The sequence below is a fragment of the Arachis ipaensis genome, chromosome B5 (genome assembly GCF_059453495.1).
Source record: "Arachis ipaensis isolate K30076 ecotype BB chromosome B5, ASM5945349v1, whole genome shotgun sequence".
In the NCBI taxonomy this organism is placed as follows: domain Eukaryota; kingdom Viridiplantae; phylum Streptophyta; class Magnoliopsida; order Fabales; family Fabaceae; genus Arachis; species Arachis ipaensis.
Genome location: NC_142440.1, coordinates 84,066,738 through 84,080,467, shown reverse-complemented (window position 1 = coordinate 84,080,467; position 13,730 = coordinate 84,066,738). Strand labels below are relative to the sequence as shown.

Genomic DNA, 13,730 nt, shown 5'->3' with positions numbered 1-13,730 from the left:
AAAATGGCTTGTGAAACTAGCCAAGATGCCCTGGCATCACAACACCAAACTTAAAACTTGCTTGTCCTCAAGCAAGTGATAGAACATGAAAATACAGGAGATACAAGTCCTTATTCAGAGAATTCAAACCCTTGGTTCATGGCGTTTCATGCATGTCAATTTAGGTTCATGTTCATGCTGGTTCCTAGGCTCTCATATCCTCTTGAATTCTTACTCTATTGCCTTTCTATGAGACTCTTATTCTTGATCCTTAACTTCTCTATTTTTGTTTTCTTTCCTTCTTTAGAGCTTATTGCTTTCGGTAGCTAAGTATTCTGTAATGAGACAACTGTTTAGGATAGGCTTTCAGCCAGCACTCCCGAACCAGTTGGTTCAAGGTGCTAGGTGTTGAAACACCCCTAAGGACTTAATTACCCAAATCTCTCCTCAGCACATACACACCACAGGCACATGGTTTGTTTTTTTCATTCCTTTGACCTTGGTGTCTAGAACCTCTTTGGGTCGCTAAATGTTTTGTGACAAGGTTGCTCTTGATAGTAGACTTTCAGTTGAGAATCCCGGGTTAGTTAACCCAAGTTATCAAGTGATAAAGCACTCCTAAGAACTTACTCATCCAAGCAGATCCTTGCACAGAAACACCACAGACACATGCCTTAAGGTTCAAACTATTGGTGCCTATATTTATTTGATATTTTCTTTCTTTTTCATTCTCTCTTTTTCTTTTTAAGATATTTATTAATTTATTTAAGTCTCATAGATAGAACTTTAAGCTCACAATTCAAGAGATATCTTAGCCGTGTACCTTATTGATGAACCAACTTAGCTAACAAATACCACCACAACACTAGGACTTTATTCAGCACGTTGGATTTCACTCTTGTCTTTCACGCAAATTCTCATAAACTCTTTTATTTAGCTCAAGGACATAACATACAATTTAAGCAGGGAAGTAGTAGCCTAGGCACTTAGACTAGTAGCCCAAAATATCAATATAGAAAGAAAAACAGAATGTAAATGTTCATGAAACAGGATTCAATCATACTTCCAATTAAAGCACTACAAACCAGAAATAGTTAAGTAACAATACAACCTCCTGGTGTCTTCTTGTTCCTTCTTTCTCATTATCATCCATAGCTTTTATATTCTTGTCTCCTTGGATGATGGTGCATAGTCCTTTTAAGAGATTGATTGACTTCCTGCAAAGTTATTGGAAGTGGCTTGCTCCCCAAGCACTTGAAAAATAGTTATCATGCATGTATGCTTGTGAATTTCTGAACTTAATTTGGTGTGTGAACACCAAACTTAGTTCCTTGCCTAATGCAGCAGATTGAATACATGCAGAAACCTCATGTTCTTTTATTAAGAAAACAACTATGAACTAAGAATTAAGATTTGTTAAGTAACTTCTCTGATTGTTTGGAGCTAGTGATTAATTATGCTGAGGGTTAGAATGTCCTCTTAATGAAATCATTGGTGGAACATCAAACTTAGAATCCTACATTCACCCTTGGATTGTTTTGGTGTGCAACACCAAACTTAGCTCCTTGCAATATAGAGAATCTACTTAACTCTTTTATTGAATTAACTAGGAAAAGAAAACTACCTTTGGTTGGGTTGCTGATGAGCGGATAATTTATACCCTTTATGGCATTGTTTTTACATAGTTTTTAGTATGATTTAGTCACTTTTTATTATATTTTTATTAGTTTTTATTCAAAAATCACAATTCTGGACTTTACTATGAGTTTGTGTATTTTTCTGTGATTTCAGGTATTTTCTAGCTGAAATTGAGGGACCTGAGCACAAATCTGATTCAGAGGCTGAAAAAGGACTGTAGATGCTGTTGGATTCTGACCTCCCTGCACTCGAAGTGGATTTTCTGGAGCTACAGAAGCCCAATTGGCACGCTCTCAATTGCGTTGGAAAGTAGACATTCTGGGATTTCCAGCAATATATAATAGACCATACTTTGCCTGAGATTTGATGGCCCAAACTGGCGCTCAAAGTCAGCCTAAAACATCTTGGTGTAAAACGCCCAAACTGGCACCAAAGCTGGCGTTTAACTCCAGGAACAGCCTATGCACGAAAAAGCATCAATGCTCAGCCCAAGCACACACTAAGTGGGTCCCAGATGTGGATTTCTGCACTATCTGCACTTAGTTACTCATTTTATGTAAACTCTAGTTACTAGTTTAGTATAAAAACTACTCTTAGAGACCGTTGTACACGTTTGGGGGCTGGCCTCACAGCCATGCCTAGACCTTTTTCACTTATATATTTTCTACGGTGGAGTTTCTACACCCCATAGATTAAGGTGTGGAGCTCTGCTGTTCTTCATGAATTAATGCAATTACTACTGTTTTTCTATTCAATTCACACCTACTTCTTCTCCAAGATATACTCTCGTACTTAATTCCGTTAAGTCAGAATGAAGGGGTGACCCGTGACAATCACCCAATCTTCGTTACTCGCTTAGCCAAGATCGTATACCTAACAACCACAAATCGATCTACATGATGTTGAACGTAGTCACTGGACGACAACCGGAGTATATTCTCTTGGGTTTCTAATCTATGATTCATATCGTCTCTCCTGACAACAGAGCATCTGAATCTGAGACCAGAACCTTCGTGGTATAGGCTAGAACCATTAGCAGCATTCCTAAGATCTGGAAAGTCTAAACCTTGTCTGTGGTATTCCGACTAGGATCTGGGAAGGGATGACTGTGACGAGCTTCAAACTTGCGAATGTTGGGCGCAGTGACAGTGCGCAAAAGGACAATGGTCCTATTCCGACGCTAGCGGGAACCGACAGATGATTAGCCATGTGGTGACAGCAGATATGGATTTGTTTTCATCCAAGAGGATCATACAGCTTGCCATGGAAGGAGGTAATGCACGATTGGAAGAAGGCAGTAGGAAAGCAGAAGTTCAGAAGCAATAAAGCATCTCCAGACGCTTATCTGAAATTCCCACCAATGAATTACATGAGTAACTTTATCTTATTTTATATTTTATTTATATCTTAATTGTCAAAACCTCATAACCATTTGAATCTGCCTGACTGAGATTTACAAGGATGATCATAGCTTGCTTCAAGCCGACAATCTCCGTGGGATCGACCCTTACTCGCGTAAGGTTTATTACTTGGACAATCTTGAGATGACATTTTCCCACACCAAGTTTTTGGCGTTGTAGCCAGGGAACGAACAATCACGATTTTGTGTACCAAGTTTTTGGCGCCGTTGCTGGGGATTGTTCGAGTTTGGACAACTGACGGTTCATCTTGTTGCTCAGATTAGGAAATTTTATTTTCTTTTTAAGATTTTTATATTCGAAGAATTCAAAAAAAATATATATATTTTTTATTTTGATCTTCAGATTTTTTAAGAATGAATTCTAGAGTTTTATTATGATCTGTTGAAGCTGATGAGCGGATAATTTATACGCTTTTTGGCATTGTTTTTAGGTAGTTTTTAATATGTTTTAGTCACTTTTTATTATATTTTTATTATTTCTTAAATAAAAATAATATTTCTGGACTTTACTATGAGTTTGTGTGTTTTTATGTGATTTCAGGTAATTTCTGGCTGAAATTGAGGGAGCTGAGCAAAAATCTGATTCAGGCTGAAAAAGGACTGCAGATGCTGTTGGATTCTGACCTCCCTACACTTGAAATGGATTTTCTGGAGCTACATGAGTCCAAATTGCACGCTCTCAATTGCGTTAGAAAGTAGACATCCAGGGCTTTCCTGAAATATATAATAGTTCATGCTTTGCTCAAGGATAGATGACGTAAACTGGCGTTCAACACCAGTTCCATGTTGCAGTCTGGCGTTAAACGCCAGAAACAGGTTACAAGTTAGAGTTAAACGCCCAAAACAGGTTACAACCTGGCGTTTAACTCCAGAAACAGCCTAAGCACGTGTAAAGCTCAAGTCTCAGCCCCAGCACACACCAAGTGGGCCCCAGAAGTGAATTTCTGCACTATCTATCTTAGTTTACTCATTTTCTGTAAACCTAGGTTACTAGTTTAGTATTTAAACAACTTTTAGAGATTTATTTTGTATCTCCTGACATTTTAGATCTGAACTTTGTACTCTTTGACGGCATGAGTCTCTAAACTCCATTGTTGGGGGTGAGGAGCTTTGCTGTGTCTCGATGAATTAATGCAATTATTCCTGTTTTCTATTCAAACACGCTTGTTTCTATCTAAGATGTTCATTCGCACTTCAATATGATGGATGTGATGATCCGTGACACTCATCATCATCCTCAACCTATGAACGCGTGCCTGACAACTATCTCCGTTCTACCTTCGATTGAATGAATATCTTTTGGATTCCTTAATTAGAATCTTCATGGTATAAGCTTGAATCCATTGGTAGCATTCTTGAGAATCCGGAAAGTCTAAACCTTCTCTGTGGTATTCCGAGTAGGATTTAGGGATTGAATGACTGTGACGAGCTTCAAACTCACAAGGGCTGGGCGTAGTGACAGACGCAAAAGGATCAATAGATCCTATTCCAACATGAGTGGGAACCGAAAGATGATTAGCCATGCAGTGACAGTGCACCTGGACCTTTTTCACTGAGAGGACGGATGGTAGCCATTGACAACGGTGATCCACCAATACACAGCTTGCCATAGGAGGAACCTTGTGTGCGTGAAGAAGAAGACAGGGAGAAAGCAGAGATTCAGAAGACAAAGCATCTCCAAAACTCCAACATATTATCCATTACTGCAGAACAAGTATTTAATTCACGCTCTTTTATTCTTCGCAATTCATACTGATAATTATAATTGATTTCCTGACTAAGATTTACAAGATAACCATAGATTGCTTCAAACCAACAATCTCCGTGGGATCGACCCTGACTCACGTAAGGTATTACTTGGACGACCCAGTGCACTTGCTGGTTAGTGGTACGAGTTGTGAAAAGTGTGATTCACAATTCGTGCACCAAGTTTTTGGCGCCGTCGCCGGGGATTGTTCGAGTTTGAACAACTGACGGTTCATCCTGTTGCTTAGATTAGGAAGATTTTGTCTTTTGGGTCAGAGTCTTTTACTTTCTTTTCAAAAAACTTTTCAAAAGATTTTTATTTTTCTTTATTAATCTGTGATTTGTCTTTGAGTCTTTTATTATTGTTCTTGTTAAAATTTTAGAATCCTTATTTTCTTTTTCAAAAATAATTTTTCAAATTTTTTTTTACTAATAATTGAATTTCTCTGTTTGAGTTTAGTTTTATATTTTAGGTTTGGTGTCAATTGAATGTCTTTATTTTCCTTTAAAATTTTCGAATTTGTGTTCATTGTTCTTTCTTAATCTTCAAGTTGTTCTTGTCTAATTTTCTTGTTTGATCTTTAGTTTTTTTTTGTTCTGTGTCTTTTCTTGTTTTTCTTGTGCTTTTTCAAAATATCAGTTTTCAAAAAAAAAAAATTAAATATCTTGTTAAAACACTTTAAATTTATAGCTCAATTGGCTAGAGCGTTGTGCTTATGTTCTTGGTAATTGGCTATATCCTTTTTAAAACTTTTTTTGAAAAATAATTTTTCTTTGATTAAATCTTATGTCAAGTTTTAAGTTTGGTGTTTTCTTGTTAGTTCTTATTTAATTTTCGAAAATTAGTTTTTGGTTTTCTAAAAATTTTAAGTTTGGTGTTCTTTTTTTTATGTTCTTGAGTCCTTTGAGTCTTTGACTTTTTGTTCTTCGTGTTCTTGTGAATCTTCAAGGTGTTCTTGAATCTTTCTTGTGTTTTGATCTTAAAATTTTTAAGTTTGGTGTTCCTTGGTGTTTTTCCTCAAAATTTTTGAAAATAAGGAGCATTAGATCTAAAAATTTTAAGTTTTGTGTCTTTTTACTGTTTTTCTCTTTCCTCATTGAATTCAAAATTATCTTTTTCCTTTATTTTAATTGATTTTTCGAATTTTCCTTTTAAAAATTCAGATTTTGTTTTAAAATTTTTTATTTTATCCTATCTTAGTTTTAAAATTTCAAGATTCAAATCTTTTTTAAAAAAAAATCATATCTTTTTCAAAATCTTATCTTATCTTATTCAAATTTCAAATTTCAACTTCCAAAATTCAAAATTCAAATTTCAAAACTTTTTAATTTAAATTCCTTATCTTCTCTTACCTAGCTTATCTTATCTTTTCTAATCTCAAATCTTAAAATCAAATCTTTTTCATATCTTTTATTTTATTTTATTTTATTTTATTTTATTTTCTTACAAGTATCTTTAATTTTAAGACATATCTTTTTCAAAACTTCCTAACCAATTTCTCTCTCTTCAAATTTTTTTTTTCGAAAATCCTCACCCACATCTTTTTCAAATATTTTTAATTAATTAATTTAGATTTCAATTTTCTTTGATTTATTTTTCTTCAAATTTTTGAAATCATAATCAATTTTTCATTTATTTTCTTTTATTTTATTTTAATTTCGGTTTTCAAAAAAAATAAAATAAAATAAAATAAAATAAATAAAAATATTTTATTTGTAATTCACAACAGCTCCCTTTCTCCATCATGGACCTAAGTGGAAATGAACAGTCCAGAAGGACTCTGGGGACATATGCTGACCCTGCTACTGCTTCATATGGGAGTAGTATCTGTATACCCTCCATTGGAGTCAGTAGCTTTTAGTTGAATCCTCAGCTCATTATCATGGTGCAGCAAAGTTGCCAGTATTCTGGTCTTCCACAGGAAGAACCTACAGAGTTTCTGGCACAGTTTTTTACAAATTGCTGACACAGTACATGATAAGGAAGTAGATTAGGATGTCTACAGATGATTACTGTTTTCATTTGCTGTAAAAGACCAAGCTAAGAGGTGGTTAAATAACCAACCTAAGGCTAGCATAAGGACATGTAAATAACTGTCAGAAAAATTCCTGAATCAATACTTTCCTCCAAAACGGATGACACAGCTAAGGCTGGACATCCAAGGCTTTAAACAAAGAGATAATGAATCTCTTTATGATGCCTGGGAGAGATATAGAGAGATACTAAGAAAATGCCCATCTGAAATGTTTTCAGAATGGGTGCAGTTAGACATCTTCTATTATGGGCTTACAGAGAAAGCTCAAATTTCTCTAGATCACTCAGCTGGTGGATCTATGCACATGAGAAAGACAATTGAAGAGGTTCAAGAGCTTATTGATACAGTTGCCAGAAATCAGCATCTGTACCTAAGCAGTGAATCTTCCATGAAAGAAGAGGCTAAAACAGTAACTGCTGAACTCAGTCCTGCAGAACAAATTACTGAATTCAATCAGCAATTAGACTTTCTAACAAAACAGCTAGCCGAATTCAAGGAGATACTACAAGACACAAGAATAGCTAATCTGAATATGGAAGTACAGTTGAAGCAAACAGAATAGCAGTTATCAAAACAAATAACGGAAGAGTGCCAAGCAATTCAATTAAGAAGTAGGAAAACATTAAATACCTCACTTCAAGGCAGCAGGAAGCCAAGAAATGAACAACCTGCTATACAAAATCCCTCTGAGGACAGTAAGAGCCCAGAAAGGAATAACTCTGGCGTTCAAACGCCAGAAACAGGCAAGGACTTGGCATCAAACGCCCAATGGAAGCTCAGTTCTGGCGTTCAAACGCCAGGAACAAGTAAGGAGTTGGCGTCCAACGCCACTCCAGCTTCTAACCCTGGCATTCAAATGCCAGTGAGGGATCAGACACACATAAGTGCTGATAACAACCCCTTTAAAAAGGCTTCTCCAACCACCTCTGTAGGAAATAAACCTGTAGCAACTAAGGTTGAGGCATATAAAGCTAAGATACCTTATCCTCAAAAACTCCGCCAAGAGGAGCAGGATAAGCAATTTGCTCGCTTTGCATATTATCTCAGGACTCTTGAAATAAAGATTCCGTTTGCAGAGGCAATTGAGTAAATACCTTCTTATGCCAAGTTCATGAAGGAGATCTTGAGTCATAAGAAGGATTGGAGAGAAACTGAAAGAGTTCTCCTCACTGAAGAATGCAGTGCAGTCATTCTGAAAAGCTTTCCAGAAAAGCTTAAAGATCTAGGAAGCTTTCTAATACCATGCATATTAAAGGGTAATTGCACCAAGACAACTTTATATGATCTTGGAGCAAGCATCAACCTAATACCTGCATCCACTATCAGAAAGCTTGGTTTAACTGAAGAAGTTAAACCAACCCAGATATGTCTCCAACTTGCTGATGGCTCCATTAAATACCCATCAGGCGTGATTGAGGACATGATTGTCAGGGTTGGGCCATTCGCCTTTCCCACTAACTTTGTAGTGCTGGAAATGGAGGAGCACAAAAGTGCTACTCTCATTCTAGGAAGACCTTTCCTAGCAACTGGACGAACTTTCATTGATGTCCAAAAGGGGGAAGTAACCCTGAGAGTCAATGAGAATGAGTTTAAATTGAATGCTGTCAAAGCCATGCAGCATCCAGACACACCAAAAGACTGCATGAAAGTTGATCTCATTGACTCTTTGGTAGAGGAGGTCAACATGGCTGAGAGTCTCGAATCAGAGCTGGAAGACATCTTTAAAGATGTTCAGCCTGATTTGGAGGGTTCAGAGGAATTGAAAGAGCATCTGAGACTTCCTCAGGAAGAGGAGAAACCTCCTAAACCTGAGCTCAAGCCATTACCACCATCCTTGAAATATGCATTTCTGGGAGAAGGTGACACTTTTCCAGTGATCATAAGCTCTGCTTTAAATCCACTGGAAGAGGAAGCACTAATCAAGTGCTAAGGACACATAAGACAGCTCTTGGGTGGTCCATAAGTGACCTTAAGGGCATAAGCCTAGCTAGATGCATGCACAAAATCCTATTGGAGGATGATGCTAAGCCAGTGGTTCAACCACAGAGGCGGCTAAATCCAGCCATGAAGGAAGTGGTGCAGAAAGAGGTCACCAAATTACTGGAGGCTGGGATTATTTATCCTATTTCTGATAGCCCCTGGGTGAGCCCTGTTCAAGTTGTTCCCAAGAAGGGAGGCATGACAGTGGTTCATAATAAAAAAAAATGAACTGGTTCCTACAAGAACAGTTACAGGGTGGCGCATGTGTATTGACTACAGAAGGCTCAACACAGCCACCAGAAAGGATCATTTTCCTTTACCATTCATAGACCAGATGCTAGAGAGACTAGCAGGTCATGAATATTACTGCTTTTTAGATGGCTATTCAGGTTACAACCAAATTGCAGTAGATTCTCAGGACCAAGAGAAAAAAGCATTCACATGTCCTTCTAGAGAATTTGCTTACAGAAGAATGCCTTTTGGTCTGTGTAATACACCGGCAACCTTTCAGAGGTGCATGCTCTCTATCTTCTCTGATATGGTAGAGAAATTTATAGAAGTCTTCATGGATGACTTTTCAGTATTTGGAGACTCGTTCAGCTCCTGCCTTGACCATTTAGCACTTGTTCTGAAAAGATGCCAAGAGACCAACCTAGTTTTAAACTGGGAAAAATGTCACTTTATGGTGACTGAAGGAATTGTCCTTGGACATAAAATTTCAAACAAGGGGATAGAGGTGGATCAAGCTAAAGTGGAAGTAATTAAAAAATTACCACCACCTGCTAATGTTAAAGCAATCAGAAGCTTTCTGGGGCATGCAGGATTCTACAGGAGGTTTATAAAGGATTTTTCAAAAATTGCAGAACCCCTGAGCAATCTGCTAGCTGCTGACACGCCATTTGTGTTTGACACAGAGTGTCTGCAAGCGTTTGAGACTCTAAAAGCTAAGCTGGTCACAGCACCAGTTATTTTTGCACCAGACTGGACATTACCATTTGAACTAATGTGTGATGCCAATGACCATGTGATGCAGGGCATTTTGGCTAGTTTCACTGACTTTTTCTTTACTGTTTTTAGGGTAGTTTCATGCATTTCCTTAGAAAATAAGCTAGTTTTGGTTAGATATTCACTTACATCTTGATTCAAGCATACATTGTGCACTTTACATGATTTCATGAGGATTTTGTATGAATTTAAGGACAAATTGGATGTTGCATTTCCCATGACTTGGACTAGAACTTTGATGCACTTTATTGCTTGATTTCAGGACAAAGGAAGCAAAGAAGAACCACATTAGTGGCTACGTTAGTTACACTAACGTTAACACTAACGTGGAATGGGTGTAACTTGCAAAGTTAATGAGAAAAGTGATTGCCAATAACGCTCTCGAAGCCATCATTGCCCACGATAAGAGTCACGTTAACTAAGTTAACGTGAACTCTAACGTGGAAGAAAGGAAATGGAGCCAACATTAGTGACACTTAACATTATCACTAACGTTGGACCAAGCTCATGAGTGGCCACGTTAGTCACCACGTTAACTTAGTTAACGTAGCCTCTAACGTTAAGAAGAAAGGGGGAAGCTAACGTTAGTGATATTCAACATTATCACTAACGTTGGCCAAGTCACACTAGGCCACGTTAACTCCCACGTTAACCTAGTTAACGTGGAAGCTAACGTGAGGAAACAGGGAGGTAACGCCAATGTTAGTGACACCCAACATTGTCACTAACATTGGAAGGAGCCCACACATGCCACCATGAGCCACGTTAACTCCCACGTTAACTTAGTTAACATGGAAGCTAACGTGGATAAGGGAATGTTGAGCTAACGTTAGTGACACTCAACTTTGTCACTAACGTTGGAGATGGCTAGCATGGCCACGTTAAAAGCCACGTTAACCTAGTTAACGTGGACTCTAACGTGGGAGCTAAGGGGCACATTGGAACGTTAGTGACAATGTTAAGTGTCACTAACGTTCTCGAAGGTTGGCAAGCCTACGTTAAAAGAGCCACGTTAACTAAGTTAACGTGGACTCTAATGTAGGGAAGGGGGAGGCTTCTCAACGTTATTGGGAAAGTTGAGTCCCAATAACGTGCGCGAAGGACAAAGAGGCAACATTAGTGGCAACGTTTGTGCCACTAACGTTGAGGTTAACGTGGCTCTTACTTGGGTAAGGAACGTTAGTGAAAAAGTTGAATGTCACTAACATTCTCGAACCCATGTTTTCACTAAACGTTAACACCACTAACGTCCTAAGCAAAAGTGTCTGCCCACTTCACACTTTCTCTCTGCAAGTAAAGCCAAGCCCAATGAAGAAGATAACTGCTTCAAACTAAAGATCCAAAGGCCCAGACCCAAGACTTGAAGAACCAACTAGAAGAGTAGAAGAGTAGTATATATAGGAGTAGCTTTGAATTAATTAGAGGGTTGGAAAATATAGGGAGCCTCTGGGCATATAATTACTCTCTGTATTTACTTTCTCTGCACTTCTAGTTTTCATCATGTATTCTCCATCTTTGTTTTCATTTTCCAGAGCTATGAACAACTAAACCCCTTTCATTGGGTTAGGGAGCTCTGTTGTAATTTGATTGATCAATACTAGTTTTCATTATTCTTCTTCTATCTTTTCTCTTGATTTTACTTGAAAGCTTTCGATCTTCATCCAATTGGGTAGTTATCTTGGAAAAGAAGCTATTCATACTTTGATCTCTTTTGAACCTTGAAAGAGGAATGAAGAGATCAAGCTAGAAATGCTTTCTCATGCTGGACCAAATTGGGTTTGGATGGATATGTGACTATAATCCTCTCAACACTTGATTTGGATGTGGTATAATCAGTGACCATACTTCATCTCTTCTCATGAGCAATTGACCAAGGAATTGGCTATTGATCAAGATTTGAGAGATTGAATTACAAGAAATTGTAATTCAATCACTTAAGATTGCCAAGGAGATCAATGAGTGCATTGATTGAGGAAGAGATGAAAATGAAATTGATCCGGAGAATGCAACATCTCCTAAGCCCAATGAACTCCCCATTTCTGATCATACCCATTCTCTTTAATTTCTGTTATTTACTCTTATGAGCAATTCCCCCATTCCCATTTACAATTCTGCAATTTACTTCAGTAATTTACTTTCAGTTCTTTAATTCTAGCATTTACTTTTTCTGTCATTTACTTTTCCGCCATTTTATTTTCTGCAATTCTAAACTCAAATCCTGGATTCGCTCAACTAGAACATTCCTCTAATTAATGTTGCTTGATCAATCAATCCTTGTGGGATTCGACCTCACTCTATTGTGAGTTTTTACTTGACGACAAATTCGGTACACTTGCCGAAGGAAATTTGTTAAGAGACAAGTTTTCCGTGCATCAAGTTTATGGCGCCGTTGCCGGGGATTGATTATGCATCAACAATGATTAGATTGGAGGATAACTAGATTGAGCATTTATTTTTGTTTGATTTAATTTTCTGTTTGAGTCATTTACTTTCTGTTTTAGTTAATTTCTTCCCTTCCCCCTACTTTTTCTTTGTTATTTACCATTCATCTCACTAACCCACTAACTGTTTGATATATTGCATCACTCACACTAACAGTAATTCTGACAGATATACTTTCTGCACCCATTCTCTTTGCTTGTACTTGTTGGTTGTATGACAGGGAGAAGAAGCGGGGCTTCAACTTCTTTTGATTCTGAACCTGAGAGAACCTTCCTTAGACTAAGGAGGGAGGCAAGAGAAAAACATGTAGTTGGTGCTGAAGAATAGGAGGAACACTTTGAGGAATACTTTGAACCAAACATGGAAGAAAACATGGAAAACTATCACGAAGAAGAGACTCACAACCATGGCGGAAGAGGTCGAGCAAATCATGCTGGGGAGGATAGAAGAGTTTTAGGCTCTTACATCAATCCAAACCTAGGAAACTGTGGAAGTAGCATTCAAAAGCCAACCATCCTTGCCAACAATTTTGAACTAAAACCACAGCTCATCACCCTTGTTCAGAACAACTGTTCGTTCGGAGGAAGTGTCCAAGAGGACCCCAATCAACATCTAACCACCTTCCTGAGAATATATGACACAGTGAAGTCTAATGGTGTTCATCCTGAGGCCTATAGACTGCTCTTATTTCCATTCTCACTCAAGGATAAGGCAGCCAAGTGGCTGGAGTCTTTCCCAAGGGAGAGCTTGACAACTTGGGAAGATGTGGTGAACAAATTCTTAGCAAGATATTACCTTCCTCAACGAATCAATAGGCTGAGAGCTGAGGTCCAAACTTTTAGGCAACAAGATGGTGAGACTCTATATGAAGCATGGGAGAGATTTAAAGACCTAACAAGGAGGTTCCCACCCGATATGTTCAATGAATGGGTGCAGCTGCACATTTTCTTTGAAGGGCTCTCTTATGAATCAAAGAAGGCCGTAGACCATTCATCTGGAGGATCTTTGAACAAGAAGAAGACCATTGAAGAGGCCATAGATGTCATTGAAACAGTAGCAGAGAACGACTACTTCTATGCTTCCGAAAGAGGGAACACAAGATGAGTAACGGAGCTAAACAATGTAGATGCTCTGCTGGCCCAAAACAAGCTCATTACCCAGCAGCTGGCTGACCTCACCAAGAAGATGGAGAGGAACCAAGTAGCAGCAATCTCCACTTCATCAACAACCCAAGAAGGACTGAATGAAGAAGCAGAGGGTAGTCAGGAGCAAGCCAACTACATTGGGAATTCACCTAGGCAAAACCATGATCCATACTCCAAGACCTATAACCCTGGATGGAGGAATCACCCAAACTTTGGGTGGGGAAATTAACAAGACCAAAGCCTTGATCAAAGACGCCCAAATCCAAACAATGCAGCCACTCAACACTTCACATCTAGCCCATATCAACACCCCCATAACAACACCTCTCCACATTCATA

General features: G+C 38.2%; 1 non-coding gene across 1 annotated transcript; it reads right to left on the bottom strand.

Moving 5' to 3' along the window:
* Positions 1-13,059: 13,059 nt before the first annotated feature.
* On the bottom strand, positions 13,060-13,166 carry LOC148564803 (small nucleolar RNA R71). Its single transcript, XR_015885255.1, has one exon. It is a non-coding gene; the product is annotated as a small nucleolar RNA R71 (small nucleolar RNA).
* Between the last annotated feature and the right edge of the window lie 564 nt (positions 13,167-13,730).